The sequence below is a fragment of the Dendropsophus ebraccatus genome, chromosome 1 (genome assembly GCF_027789765.1).
Source record: "Dendropsophus ebraccatus isolate aDenEbr1 chromosome 1, aDenEbr1.pat, whole genome shotgun sequence".
Lineage (NCBI taxonomy): Eukaryota > Metazoa > Chordata > Amphibia > Anura > Hylidae > Dendropsophus > Dendropsophus ebraccatus.
The window spans coordinates 70,724,392-70,739,009 of NC_091454.1; the positions used below are offsets into that span (position 1 = coordinate 70,724,392).

Below are 14,618 nucleotides of genomic sequence, written 5' to 3' on the forward strand. Positions count from 1 at the left end.
AGTGGTAATTCCATCAAGAAAATGACTTGTTTCAGTAGACAACACCTGAATACAGCCCATGGAAGCTTGAAAGGAAGTCTTTGTCCGTAAAAGTTAGAAAACTAACACCTGGAACACAGAAAACAATAATCTGCCAGAAGACACAAATGTTATTTATTAATAAGGCAGACAAAGTAATTCAATCAAATGTCTCACCTCAGTCTATTCAATAGAGTCATGTAGCCAAACCCAATATTGCCAGACTATGATATTTCTATTGAGCAAGGTGCCAGCAGGATCGATCTTTATACTTTGCTGTAATTTGATTTCTTCTATCGAATCATTTCAGTGGAAACTTCGTCATGTCAGAATGAAACGCAGAGATAAGAGATAGAGCACAATAAATACATTCTGTATATCAGGAATCAGCTATATGTGAGGAATGGCACTAAAGTTATAGGTGGAAAGACCAGTATTTTTAGGCTATTTTCACACACTGTGAGATAAAAGAAAATGCAGCCATAATTTGAAGTAAAAAATATAATAAATTTGCTCAATTGAAGTCAATGGGGAACTGGCCAGCGATGCTTACACCCAGTGGCGGTCTTTGGCACCAAGCACCCCAAGCGATCGCTTGGGGCCCCCAACATCCAGGGGGGGCCCCACGCCCCGCTCTCGTGCTCAAGACCGCTAGACAGGGCTGCTGCCCCGCTCGCTGCTGCCATCTGAACTGTAACTATGAGCACTCGTAATGAGCGCTCATAGTTACATGCAGCAGCACTGACAGGGCAGGAGACATTGGCTCCCTTCCTGTCAGTCACTCTTGTGGCCGCAGGAAGGATTTTCCCTGCGGTCACAAGTGGCAGCTTTGTCCTTGTGGTGCCGGCGCTCCAGTGACATCACTGGAGCATCGGCTCCAGGACAAGGGGAGCGCGGCCTCTTGTGATCGCAAGGAAAACCCTTCCTGTGGCCACAAGAGTGAAGAGAAGAGGAGACGCCCGGACCCAGGTGAGTATAAGTGTTTGTTTTATTGTGTTATATACTATATGGGAGGGGGAGCACACAGGGGTCTGTTTAACTGGGGGAGCGCACATTGGGGGTCAATATAAATGGGGGGAGCACACAGGGGGGTCTATATACTACTGGGGGCAGCACACAGGGGGTCTATATACTACTTGGGGCAGCAGAATGGGGTCTATATACAACTTGGAGAGCACACAGGGGGGCCATATACTACTGGGGGAGCACACAGGGGTCTATATACTACTGGTGGGGCACACAGGGGGTCTATATACTACTGGGGGAACATACAGGGGGTCAATATACTACTTGTGAGGCACACAGGTGGTCTATATATAACGGGGAGCACACAGGGGTCTGTATACTACTGGGGTAGCACACAAGGGGTCTATATAATACTGGTGGGGCACACAGGGGGTCTATATACTACTGGGGGAACCACACAGGGGGTTTATATACTACTGGAGGAGCACACAGGGGTCTATATCCAAGTAGGGGAACACACAGGAGGTCTATATCCAAGTGGGGGAGCACACAGGGGGGCTAAATACCCCTGAGGGAGCACACAGGGGGGCTAAATACCCCTGAGTGAGTACACAGGGGGCCTATATACTAGTGGTGGAGCACACAGGGGGTATATACAACTGGGGGCAGCACACTGGGGGTCTATATACAACTAGGGCAGCACACAGGAGGTCTATATACTTCTGGGGGAGCACATGGGGGGCTATATATAACTGGGGGAAACACACAGGGGTCTATATACTACTGGGGGCAGGACACAAGGGGTATATACTATTGGGGGCAGCACACAAGGAGTATATATTACTGGCGGTAGCGCACAAGGGGTATATACTACTGGGGGCAACACGCAGCGGTCTATTGTTTTGGAACGCGTGTCGAGGGGGGGGCCCCAGACATAACTTTGCTTGGGGCCCCAGAAATGCCAAGACCGCCCCTGCTTACACCATACAGAATAACAGCCGTAATTGATTACAACCATGCAAATAATAAGTATGTTGGTTCTTTACCACCTTCTTATGCAAAATACGGCTGTATTTTTTTTAACTGTCACACATCCTTTTATCATTGAAAATGACTTATATTTTGATATTTGTTTTACCGTGTGTTACCATAGCTTTAAATGAGAAACACTTTTCAGAAAGTGGGTGCACTTGATGTTCCATAACTTGGTGTACATCATTACACATATTACACATTATTGACCTATTTCTACAAAAGGTAATCAATGTAAAATCTCTGAGAAGCCCTCTAAATTAAATACAATGTTTACATTTATCCTGGGTTTTGGTTTACAGAAATATATTATATATATATAGAGAGAGAGAGAGAGAGAGAGACTTTAACTTCTCTGAACTAGGTTCTAGGCTGAACGATCCCTCCACCCCTTCTGAGATGGACAGTCACTGCCAGGGTGCGGTTGCAACTCAGTAAGTCATTGGCTAAGAGAGCTGTCACTGTTGAAACAAGACACTGAAGGGGGACCCCGTGGAGCGTGGTTAGGTAAGAATTGGATTTTTATTATGTTCCATATAAGTGCAGCAATATATAAAAAAAATTAAAGGGCCGGAGTACCCTTTTAACCCAACACAAGGAATGATTCCTTCCAGCGTTTAGAAACCCTCTTAATAGCTTTTTGAATGTAATTTGCATTTTTTTAGAATATAAGAATAAGTTCTTCATCTATTCTATATCATGTTCTCCTCTTTGTTCTAGTTTAGTTTATACTGCTTGACATTATCAGCATGGCACTCCCTTAGCAACCAAGAAAGGAATGAAGCAAGATCTGTAAAGCAGTAATTTTCAACGTTTTTTGAGCCGCGGCACACTTTTTATACTTAAAAAATCCCGGGGCACACCACCAACCAAAATGGTACAAAATAGAGAATAGAAGTGTCACCAGTAGCACTCAGCTCATAAGCTGAATATACACAGTGCTGTATACTGTGTAAGTTAATGTTATAGCTCTTTGCTGGATATCTTTTTCCCAGCTTGAAAATGGCAAACATTAATCTATGCAATGGATACAATATTTAATAGAGACGAGCGGCCATGTTTTCCAGGACTTCCTAGGACTGCATTCAACTTCATCAGCCACCAGTATTCAAATGCTGAACTATCGGTCCCAAATAGAGATGAGTGAATCAGATTTGTTTTTGCTTCGTACAGAGCAAAATGGAACTGCAATCTACAGCTATGGCTGTATCCATGTTTTTTTCAGACATTTTTCAGGCGGTCCCCGGGTGGCATCCTCCCTCTGCAGCTTGAAGAACATGAGAGCAGATCTTCTGCTTAACCACTTATGTACTGCAGTGTATAGGTAACCCAGTGTTTACTTACATGCTGCAACACAAAAAAGGGTTAAAAAGCACAAGACAAGGAAATCTCTGCTCCATGCAGAGGTCAGGGGTTATCAGTGCACGAGCGAAGTGAAGCAGAGATCTCCTTGTCTTGCGCTTTTTAATTCTTTCTTGTGTTGCAGCATGTAAGTGAACATTGGGTCACTTATACACAGCAGCCCACTTACACACTCCTGCACCTATGTATTTAACCATAAGGGCTCCTAATGGGCCTTTTTAGTAAAATACAGTGGGCTGACAGAGCAAGTAGCCATTGGCTGTCTGCTCTGCCAGTCACTTTTGTGGCTGCAGGCAGGATTCTGACTCTGGACACAAGAGATTTAATTTTTTTGGCCCAACATGTGTATATACAGTGGTACCTTGATTTAAGAGTAACTTGGTTTAAGAGCGTTTTGGTTTAAGAACTCACAGTTTTTTTCAAAATTGTGACTTGGTTTAAGAGCTCGCTGTACTGTGTGGGAGGGTGAGTGGGGGAGGAGCACGGTCTGCATAGCGGGGTCTAGAGCACTGTACTCTGACCCAGGTAGTCTACCTTACCTTCCAAATCATAGCAGATCCACTACAGGCTGGGGCTTACATCAGGGGACAGGACTGTGGAGGTAATCTCTTCATAGCTGTAACCCCTCTCTCCCCGGACAGAGAGCGCTGCATGTATGTGCACACATATGTCCTACTCAATACTTCATGCTCCTTGCAGACTCTGTCAGTCCTGATTGGTCCATGCTGAACACCCCCCCCCTTCCCCATTGCTGTCATGTGACCACACACACCTCTGACAGCAGCCCTGCATCTCTATTTTAGCCTGTTGTACTATGCTACTTCATTATGGGGATCTGCAGTTCCATCCTGTATCTACAAACTGCTGCTGTGTTATCAGGTTTATGCCCTTACTATACATTATACTCCACATGCTATTTGTTATACTGTACAGTAACTTATAATATCACATATTCAGCTGTTTATAAATGTTTGTTTCATTTGTTTTACATGTTATTCAGAATATAAAATCATTTTTTTTGGCGCGTGGAACCAATTGTCTGCATTTCCAATGATTTCTTACGGGAAAATTTGTATATATATATATATATATATATATATATATATATACATATATATATTTAATTTATATATAATTTTATATATATATGCAGTGATTTGTGTTGTGCGTAAAAGGGGTGTTGTGGGGTCCCATAAATCCTAGCTTTACCCCTGCTATCATTGCTCATGATAATAATTTTGTATGTTTCTATTTGTGTATGTAAATTGGATTGTCCACTTTAGAGAACTCATTTTTAACCGTGACTAGTCAGGGGTGAATCCCCACCCAGATGACTAGTTGCCGCCCCTCTCTCGTCTTCGGGCCTGGCAGAATAAAACTACTTCCGGGAGCTGCACAGCAGAGCTATACTGTGCATTAGGGAGCTATATCAGCACAATCGCTGATTCGTTCCCTTTATTAATCAATTCCTTATTCCATGAAACTTCATTTAAATAAAGAGAATCCTCTCTGTTGTATATTTTTGTACCTCTTAGTTTTAAAATTGCATGGAAATAAAGAAAGTGCAGAAAAAAAGCGGAACTGCTATCCCTGAGCATTTGGTCAATAATTGCTAATAGCACCCTTTCTGTCTGGTAAATATCCTTATCCATCTTTTCACTATCTGTGGCTCTCCATTTCATTTCCTCCTGCCCTGTCTCTGTTGCTTATACTGTGAGACCGGCTGATGTTTCGGTCTCTCAAAGACTCTATTCACGAGTTGTTTGCCCACAACTTATATACCAGGCTTGTTTTTTTTTTCCACCAGCGGAGCACAGAGGAAAGAAATTGAATTTCACATAAATTATCCAGGGCCAGGAACACCTCAATCAAACCACACACACGTACATGTACCCGGCCTGAAGTGACTGGAATACACAACACTCTGAAGGAAATTTATGTGAAGGGAAGTTTTATTTATGAATAAACCATTCACAAGACCTCTTCAATGGGCTGTGATACCGTACAAAAAAAGTTAAGCAAGAATTATAAAGGTAACAATCCCCCCTTTCATTGAAGTCTAGTAAACCTTTGCAATAAACAGACTGACTCTACGAAACACTTTCTACTAGGTTCATACATATACTTGTGTTTCTTTGTTCTAATTGCTTAACAGATATTAGCTCTGCTAACTATAACTTTACCATAAATAATTATTTGTTCCTTGTTTGGACTACATATATTATATCTGGGCATTCAGCTATAGATTGGCCCCGGAGTAAAGTTTAACTATAACATAGACTACTATATTGAATTTGCTATAAAAGGACTTGTCACAGTAGAGTAATTTAAAGTGTACCTGTTGTTATAACTTTCAACAGTTGATGTGAAATAAAGCAAGTTTGCAATTTAAACTCATTATTTTTTCATCTTTGTTTTAAAACAAAGCTGAACCTACTAGAAATCCAGGTCCAGTCTCCTGAAGTTTTTTAGTTTTGTGCTGGTTAAAGAAAAGAGACTAAACAATGAAGTCCCGGCCAGTACAGACAGTCCCAGCGCATTGCGTCCATCAATCACATGACTGCCTTCTCTGTGGACGTGCGGATGACCTGGGAAACACGGGACTTCATGTCTTTAGACTCTTAGAAAAAAAAAGTGTGAACACAATGCCGTGTTTTCTATGATAACAGATATGAAGACAGGTACACTTTAACTTTATATTGCATTATCAGAAGATTGCTGGTACTAGCTATGCCAATCTCTGTATCCCTTGGCAAAGGTGACCACCTACATCTGTCTTTTATCTGTTCCATAAAGCAGTAATGCAACTTAGGGCCCTTTTACACCAAAATATCATCAGCCAGACTTGGCCCATTACTGTCCGTTCCCGACGATAATCGTTTGGTGTAATATTGCCTGTTAAAAGACCACAATCAGTCAACATGCACAATGTTGGCTGATCATGGTCTTTCACCAGGTTGAAAAATCCCAATCACGATAGCGATAGTCTGCTGCTTGTCGCTCTACGCAATAGGAGCAGCAGCAGCAGACCACCACTCTCTTTAATTTCAGCATGTTGAAAGACAAAGATTAGCTGACATTGTGCATGTCAGCTGATCATTGCCTTTTAACAGTATTACAACAAGCAATTATGGTCCGTAATGGCCGATAATTGGCCAAATAAGGACGATAATGGCTTGGTGTATTGGGGCCTTTATATGGCCCAAAAACGTACTTTGTAAGTTCTATCTATGTAGGCATGGGGGTGGTTCTCAGCTGCTGAAAAATCATAGCTGGTGAGAATCCTCTTTGTTAATCACGCCTCCCTGGGAGCGTCGGTGTATAGGGGCCCGTAGCGTCACAGAAGGGCCAACCTTGTGTGCCAACATTCCCAGGGAGGGATTATTAACTAAAGCCCCTATTACACAGGGCAAAATAGAGGAGCAAACGAGCACTGTCGGTGCTCGTTTGTTCCTTGTTCCCCGCTCGCTGCCGCCGCAATTACACGTTCCAGCAGCGAGCGTGTGAGTGCAGGGGAGGCCACAGGGAGGTGCAGTGAAGCTGCCCGGGTGATCCCTAAATCTTCCGGGCAGCCCAAAATTAGGCGTCTATTTTCTAGGTTCCTATTATAGGGTATCTATTATAAACAGTAACTGGATTGGGGTAATTTGTATGCAAATCAAATAATGATTGCATTTGACAGATTCACTCGTTTATATATGGAAATTATAAGTACAATATCTTTTTATGAAGTGGATTTCATGTATATGACTATATATATGAAGGTCCAGGAAAAGACATATTGTGGTGAAGTTTAATATGCTATTTGTGAATCAATACATAAGAAGTAGACTGTTGGCTTCAATAGGGCAGTTGTCTGCTGGGCCTTTGGGGCCCATTATTGTGTCAGACTCGGGACTCCTGAAGAATCATTTGTTATTCTAATGGACAAGTCTGACCCTGGTGGAGACCAAATGCTGTCACTTATATTGAGGAGAAGAGTTGATTGAGGTGTCATTTGCTTGCATGTAGAGAAATAGGTTGGAAGAGACAATACTGGATTGTAGAGTTTTTGCGTTTTATTTTTTAAGAGTCCCCCCCCCCCCCCTCTTCCCTCACTGAAGTTATACATAAAATCTTTGTGTGCTTGTCATGTGTGAGAGCCTTCATAAATGAGCAAGTCTATTCATATTGAACTATGAATAAAACTATATATACAGCCTTTTAACTTTATACATAGTTTCCATTATTAAAATGTAACAGCTTGAAAGTGAGACTGTTATGGGCAATTTAGAAATATAATGCGCTTTGCAATCATGTATAGCTCACGTACATCTGTCCACAGGGCACAGCAACATACTCATTAAGGATGGAAAATACTAGGCAAAAGCAACCTTTCGCTAAGTTACTCATACTATATATATGTATATCAATCATCTCAGCAGAAAGCAAACAACATCTGTGTCTGACCAACGGGAAAAATGACTAGGAAATGACATATAGACTACAGTACATAGAATTATAGTATGTCAATTTAATTATTACTTTATTGTTTTATTATGTGGATTATCATACTTTAGGAACAAACTGTTTTGTTTCGCACGATAGAGCACCTATTCTGCACTATTTTTATATTTCATGTCCTCTTCTTACTAAAGTGAGCCAAGATGGTTTTTGAAGACTCAACAAAAACATAATTTTGTTCTTATTTGAATGGATACAATGTAGGCCCCACATATAGGTACATTCCCATGACAATAGTAAACAAACGTTACCCACACATACAAATGAGTAAATACAAACATGGGGTATCCTTTATATCTAGGGGGGGGGGGGGGGGACTCAATGTAATAGTGTAAGAGCACTGAGACTATTTACCTCTCTGCCAGAGAAAGTTGTCATGGTGGACTCACTAAAGGCTCCCCATACATATCATTTTTGGCAGACTGCTGTATGGAGACATTGTCACATGATGTTAGGCAGAGAAGAATCGGGTATGTTGGATTGCAACTATCTTACTCTTTAATATTTGGCCCTGCCATACGGAACACATGAATTTTCCACCATGTTGGGGGGGATATCAATTGAAATAGCTGTCTGCTCAACAAAGGTGTAAGGATATATTTGGAGAATAATATTACATGTTATAGTTATTATATCCTGAAGAAACTGTTAAAGTGGTTGTTCAGGGAGAAGGAGATGGCTAAAGCCTTCAGCTCCCGGACACTTACTTTCGTCTTTTCCCCTCCAAATCTCGGAAGGCTTACTTTCAAGAGGTGGAGGGGCAATCATTGCGTGTAGATGAAACCACACTCCTCGGACAACCCCTTTTATTTTAGGGAATTAAGCTGATAAGCTCACAAGTTGGAAGTTTGGATGAGGAAGATTGGCTTCTTACTCATAGAGTATTTTGACTTCCTCTGGATTAACACTGTTGGGTTTTAAGCTGAATTGGATGGACATACGTCTTTTTTAGCCTTAAAAACTTTTACTATATTACAACACTTATCCTCGAAAAACTACAGCTGATATTAATTCTGTGTATGTAACTATGGCTGATTATAGCCAAACATAATGGGGCAAAGTCTTTTTCTATAAAGTCTGTGAGAGTCTACCTAATTTGTTAGTCACATATCTACCAGGTCATCGAATGCCTACAATAATGCAGAAGTACTTACTGGTTCAATTCAATAAAACGATGGCTCTATTTTCCTCAGACTATTGTACTTCTGGCAAAAAAAAAGAGTCAGTTGGCCACCTTTGTAACATATACCAGAAAAGCATGTCTTGGTCTGGCAGACGGTGACTGATTTCTAAAGGACCACCCCTGCCACCTGCAGTGTCTTAGCTATTCATGCTCCTCATTAAATCCTCTCAGGACTGCACTGTGTTCAAACAAACTTTACATTCCTAACCTTCTTCTAATGAAAAGAAAACAAAGGGATCACATTATGAAAATATTACACCCCAACACACTGCCCCCTGTTTTCCTGTCATTAACTTCTTCAGTGCCAGACAAATACCATGGGTGTTAAATCAGTTCCATATGTATAGAAACTTGGGCTAACATATTTGAGAGTATTGTTAGACTCATAGAAGTCTTTATGAAAACATTTAGCTTACATAATTTATAAGCCAGACTTCATTCATTTATTTAAGTAAGAACATGTGACATCTCCTCTCATGTGAACATGACAGCATTTTGTTTTTTTACTTATAGATCTGTAATGCACTTGGCAAAAACAAGCAGGAATGTTGCTCACTGAATCATAAGTCAATGTAAAAATCAATTGGCCTCACTCATGATAAGGCTAGGTGATGTGATTTTACCTGCTGCCACCGTGACCTGTGGGACTACACCTATTTATACAGCTCTCTAAATTAAAAGATGATCAGAGCGTGACAGAAAGATGGTCTGGAAGGAAGAAAGGAATGTGAAATCTCGCTCACAATGATAGTTTCCAGGAACTCTGACGCATATGTTACGTTTGCAATACTTGAATACACTACGCATGAGTAATACAGTCCCATATTTGGTCTATAAAAGCTAACACAAATCAATAAAGGGAAGCTTACCCAACTTATGTTACTGATACGTACATCAGTGTCTGTGTCTGTGATTTTAAGTTTTAAGCAGAACTGCAGCTGCTAACTCTCAATTAGGAACCATCCTATCCTGGGGAAAGTCTGATTTCATAAAGTCAGACAAAACAAAAGTTCACCTTATCACTCATAACGATTATGGGTTTTTAGGGTCTGGGATCTACATTGTTAAGCAGGAAATCCCCCCTCCCCTCTAAAGCTAGCCATACGCTTTTAATAACTGATGGCAGTTATCTGATGGCCATTCAGTTTCTATAACTGCGGCTTATCTCTCCCAAAATAAAGGGGTAGAGCAGAGATTTTCCAGCATGCCCGACCCCTATCTCCACCAACATCAGCTGTTGGTAGACAGTTGGGGGATGTCCCATATACCATAAACTGACAGCCAAGCCTACCGTGTATGAGGACCTTAAGGGTGCCTTCACACCTACCGGATCCGCAGTGGATTTCACGATGCGGAGTCGCAGCGAGATCCGCTGCGGATCCAGGCCCATTCATTCCTATAGAGCACATACTCGCAGCGGAATTGACATCCCGCTGTGAGTATGTGAGTTAACCCCCTGCCGCTAAGAGCATACATTACCTTCTCGGCAACGCGGCTGCCTATCAGGCTCCCGGCTCCGGTCCTGCTCAGCCAATCAGTGCTGCCGTGCATTGATTGGATGAGCGGGACCGGAGCCGGGAGCCTTACATGCAGCCGCATCGCCGAGCAGGTAATGTATGCTCTCAGCGGCAGGGGGTTAACTCACATACTCACAGCGGGATGTCAATGCCGCTGCGAGTATGTGCTCTATAGGAATAAATGGGACTGGATCCACAGCGGATCTCGGTAGGTGTGAAGGCACCCTATATAAAGCATTTCCAGATTTAGATGGTTCAGAGTGCCACTTGTTGGGGTAGATTTACTCATTTTATTTGCCCTTGCTGTTAATTTTCCTGATGTCTTTAAGTACATTCATCCTGCCAGCTTTACCAGTTTGAAGTGTGCCCCTTGGAGAATGTTTTTTACATTTTGTTGGGCAGAAATGTTTGTCCACTCTTTGCATTGCACTCTACATTTTGGGTTTGGGTGAGTATGTTATCTCCCTATGTGTGTTTAGTTTGTAAATCTTTTGATTTATACATGCACCAAACTGTCTACAAGATGCACCTTAATGAAGGTGCATAACAACATCATATGTCTCAGCCGTTATTTAACTTGCTGTCATCTAATGGTCAAGAATAGTTGCCAACTTTTTCCTAGCTTAAATATATATAAAAAAGTGATATTTGGCACTAGGGATGGTCCGAACCTGCCGGGGTTCGTATGAACCCGATCGCTCGGCATCAGATTCCCGCTGTCTGCCTGCTCCGTGCAGTGGGTGGATACAGTGGGAGGACCGCCTGGAAAACTGGAATACAGCCTATGGTTATGGCTGTATCCCAGTTTTCCAGGCGGTCCTCCCGCTGTATCCACCCTCTCTAGGAGAGGGCAGACAGCAGGAATCATTTCCGAGGGTTCAGGTTCGTACAAACCCGACCCGAACCAGGTTCGGACCATCCCTATTTGGCACACTCAACTTGATATGTTCACTCGTTTTTCTGTTTGGTTCTTTCAGTGATTATTAATAAGGAATTTTTAATTGATAAGGAAACATTATTTTTTTCCATATAATATATGTGAACAGTATTTTTTTCTTAAAACTTGGATGAGATTGGATGGCTGGGGAGTGAAATGCTGTATTGCACAATTGTCCAACCTCATTTACCTGATCGGTAAGGGTCTAAGCATTAAGACCCCAAACAATCCAAAATGTTGTCATGTCCCTGTGACATGTCAAGAGATTACTTTATGACAGTTTTCATTTAATATTGGTGACATACCTGTATCCTACAAGAGATTAGGCATTGTTTAGCTGGTTCCCTGACAGCCATAAATCACTTTTAGTATGTTCAAGAACTATTTAATGATTCCTGTGAAATGTGACACGTTTCTGTATTGATCACATGTTTCTGTCTGTGTTTTATATTAGGCTCATCTTGCAGTGAATGGGTTAATTAAGGGATTATTACCTCCACATTAATCCCAAAGGTGTACTCCCCCTCCCCATACCAATCCCTAGATATTTTGGCTTTGCAATATGTGCTAACTTGGCAACTTTAAGTTACTGTTTTCTTTCTGCATCTTCTGGTAGGGGGTATAGTCAGAGTAACATCACAATGTGATTAAGCTATTCCTCTCTGCTGTTATTTTTACTAATGGACCAAGCTCCATGCAGCTCTATTGAAATTGTAATGAGTCCCAGACAAAAGCAGTAATCAGTACTAGGTGTGGTAAGCAGATCCAGGTGGGGGAGGGGATACATAGTAGGTTCCACCATTATTTTAGGACAAAGAGTGAGGTCATTAATCTACCAAATCTCCTAGCTGCCAACTGGACACAGCAGCTCCAGATTTGTAAAGTAGTTGCTGTTCCATTTCATGTTCATTGTGATTGTTCATACCCAAATTGTACATGTCTGACAGGTCCACATTGCTGCTACCTATCATAAATACTGAGGTTCTATATACTCAGTGTGGAACAAAGAGAAACGTTTCATATTTCATTTTATGCCAGGAAATTACCAACTATTTAGGACATACTATAGAGTTTATGCCAAAGAAAATACCCCAAACTACAATGATTTGGGTTCATCCAGAAGGTAAGCAGAAATCCTCCCCACCCACCAAAGATCTCTACAAAGTCAACACTACATGTAACAAGTACATTTTGGCCTCACTGGTACATTGAGAAAATGGTGCCCCCATATTACAGTTTACATATGAACAGCATAACAGCATGAGTGTGAATGCAGCTCTAGTCAATAACAGCCTGTTAATCAAGATCAGTTTAAAGCGTACCTGTCATTTCAGGAGACTTTTCAGGATAAGCTGTCTTGTGTGTACATGAGGAGCAGGACTGGCCATTATAAGGCTATGTTGACACACTGTCTTTTCCTAGCAGTTTGACGGCCGTCTCTTAGGACAGCCGTTATTTTGAGGCCAAATAAAAGCCGTTATTTCATAATGACAGCCGTGATTGTAGAAAAATTGGACGTTATTTGGCCTCAAAATGACGGCTGTCCTTAAAGACGTCCATCAAGCCTAATGTTATATACAGCAGATTTCTGATGTGCAAGTTGTCTTTTCAAATGACTTTCTCTCTCTATGCACTCCCCCTTTCATCTTCCTCTGAAGTGGATGAACCTTAAGGGTACGTTCCCACGTACCGGATCTGCAGCGGATTTTCTACTGCGGATCTGCAGCAGATTTGCAGCAGATTTCATCTAAATAACTGAACACAGCATCAAATCTGCACCATCAAATCTGCTGCGGATCTTGTACGTGTAAACGCACCCTAAGAGTGCTGTCATATTGACTGTCTGTTCCAAACTACATGTTAAGGCCACGTTCACCCAACGTATCTTTTGTATTTGGATACATTGCATTGAAAATGAATGGAATCCGGGCCGGAGTGTATACACATAGGGTAAGATTTATCAAACTGGTGTAAAGTAGAATTGTCTTAGTTGCCCTTAGCAACCAATCAGATTCCACCTTTCATTTTTCAAAGAATCTGTGAATAATATAAGTGGAATCTACAATTCTACTTTACACCACTTTGATAAATCTCCCCCATAGTATACGCTCCGGCCGGGATCTCTAGCGGCTGCAACTAAAAGTGACATGTCAGTTTTGTGCGGCCACTATTCCTCGAACACTTTCCATTGTGTGAAAAGGTGAATTGACATGCAGGGACACATGGATGCGCCCGCATCCCAATTCAGTAGAAATGAAGTTTATCCCGGCCAGTACTGCAATACCAGCTGGCATAAAATTCACTGACACCGGCTGTTCTGTGAAACGGCCAGGTCACAGAACGGCCGGTGTCATACTAAGGGCCCAATTCCACCGGACGATTATCATTCAGATTATCGTTAAATCATTCTAATCTAAACGATAATCGTTCGGTTGAAATGCAGTTAACGATTAACGACCGAACGAGAAATCGTTGATCGCTTTATAAGACCTGGACCTATTTTTATCGTTGCTTGTTCGCAAAACGTTTGCAAATCGTTCGCATTGAATAAGACATTGTTCGGTCGTTCACAATAGATATGAACGCAATAGCGAATAAATAGCGAAGAAAAACGATCGCAATTACGATCATAAGTAACGATTATCGTTCCATGGAAATGACTGAATGTTTTCAGGTCTTTCGCAATAGCGGTCGTTTGAGATCGTTAATCGTTAACGATTATGCAAACGATAATCGTCCGGTGGAATAGGGCCCTAAGTCTGAACGTGGCCTAAATGTATTATCTTGTGCACAGAAGAATCACACTGACGCACTGATGGTCAATGTGGATTTCGTTTATTCAGAGATGGCAGGCAGTTTATATATCCTGGGGGCTAAGGCTCGTGTCATTGTTTCATTGGCTGGGGTACAAAAAGAGTAAGAGTCCTTTTACATGTACAGATAAATGGCTTAAGCGCTCATTTAGCGAACATCAAGCAATGATTTTTTTCTTTAAAAGGATAGGAGTGTAGATGAAAGGATAAATCCCTATGCAATTGTATTTACAGTTGTAATTGCATTCGTGTATACTGTGAATGTATTTACGATCGTAATTGCATTC

The 14,618-nt window shown here is 41.6% G+C and overlaps 1 protein-coding gene across 2 annotated transcripts in view; it reads right to left on the reverse strand.

Moving 5' to 3' along the window:
* FGFR4 (fibroblast growth factor receptor 4) overlaps positions 1-14,618 on the reverse strand; it is a 43,516-nt gene that overhangs the window by 21,287 nt on the left and 7,611 nt on the right. The window contains exon 1 of one of the 2 annotated variants that reach the window (XM_069972558.1): positions 196-262. The exons of the other annotated variant lie outside the window; for it this stretch is intronic. The gene's annotated coding sequence lies outside the window, so the exon portion shown is untranslated. Of the gene's footprint in view, positions 1-195; positions 263-14,618 lie in introns of those variants that run through there. 2 annotated transcript variants of the gene reach the window in all.